Source organism: Arachis ipaensis, chromosome B07 (assembly GCF_000816755.2).
Source record: "Arachis ipaensis cultivar K30076 chromosome B07, Araip1.1, whole genome shotgun sequence".
NCBI lineage: Eukaryota > Viridiplantae > Streptophyta > Magnoliopsida > Fabales > Fabaceae > Arachis > Arachis ipaensis.
Genome location: NC_029791.2, coordinates 3,728,429 through 3,729,829, shown reverse-complemented (window position 1 = coordinate 3,729,829; position 1,401 = coordinate 3,728,429). Strand labels below are relative to the sequence as shown.

At 37.3% G+C, this 1,401-nt stretch overlaps 1 protein-coding gene across 1 annotated transcript in view; it reads right to left on the bottom strand.

The window, feature by feature from the left end:
• LOC107609341 (60S ribosomal protein L4-like) overlaps positions 1-1,115 on the bottom strand; it is a 3,367-nt gene extending 2,252 nt beyond the window's left edge. The window contains exon 1 of the mRNA XM_016311269.2: positions 636-1,115. The gene's annotated coding sequence lies outside the window, so the exon portion shown is untranslated. The remainder of the gene's footprint in view (positions 1-635) is intronic.

Sequence of the window (1,401 nt, the reverse complement as noted above, 5' to 3'; positions counted from 1 at the left end):
GAATAATATAAAAATATTAATTTATGCATAAAAATATAATATGACATTATTAGTTTTAATCTAAAATACATACATTTTTATCATAAAAAAAATTTGGGGCCAAACTAGACCGTACAAAACATAATTCGAATCTGACTCGAAAATAATATTGGATAAAATTGGCAAACCCAACCCAGCAAAATATGCTTTAGATTCAGATTATGATGCACGGACACCGACACAAATATGGGACACGTCGACACAAATTTTAAAATCTTATAGGATATAGGAACACATATATATATAATATAAAATGTTTTTTAGATAAACGTAATAATATTTTGTTATTTTATTGATATTAAAATATAAATTAATTTTTAATTATTTTTAATGTCTTGTTTTAATTATAAAGTATTTAAAATATTTTTGTTTTAATAGATAATAATAATATATACTATTTTTAAATTTATTTCAAAAATACATGTTAATGATAAGGATTGACACACTAACACAATAAAAATACAATAAAAAGTACAATAAAAAATCATAACCCTAAACACAGAATTTGAATGATAGAATCATCAAAATAGAAATAAAAATTCAGAATCATAAACATAAGTTGAAACCCAAAATCATCAGAATTAAAAAAATCCTACTACAGAAGACGGAGATGCTGGACAGTGAGACACGGTGGGTCGGCGGCTGCTACGGAGGGGACGAGACTAGACTGAGAAGGACGACGACACTCCTGGACTGGACTGAGACGTATGGCAGAGTAGTGGAGGACGATTATGACGCTGCAATCAGCAACCTGTGATGTCGAAGACACCGCTGCAATATCAGAGACGGTGCTGTGTAGGGGAAAGGGAGGGGGGCTCTGGGGTCTGGGCTCGCTCTCTGACTGAGGGTTAGTGTGCGACGATGAGAAGGAAGCACGACGAGGAAGGGAGGGAGAGAAAGGACCGCGACGAGGAAGGGAGGGAGAGAAAGGACCGCGCCGAGAAGAGAGAGCGTGATGCGGAAGGGCCGCTGTGACAGTGCTGTCCAGCGAGTCAGATGCAGAGAGGAGGGTGGGAGGAGGAGTTTTGGCGCTGTGGAGTGGTCGAGTGGAGAAAATGGAGGCTAGCTAGGTTATCTGCTTGGGGGAGGGGGGCTTTATATATTAGGGTTTTTAAGAGAACCAGTTCGGTTCGGTTCGGTTAGGGTTTTCACTGAAAGAACTAAAAACCGAACCGAACCGCAAAAAAACTACAAAATACTATTTTTCGGTTTTTTTGGTTTGTTCGATTTTCAGTTTTTTCGGTTCGGTTGATCGATTTTGTTCGAATTGGATCGGTTTTGAACACCCCTATTTAGGTCTGTTCAAGCATGTCTGGAGAAGATTTTCTTATTTTTATTAAGACACTTTTAGACATAGCAGAC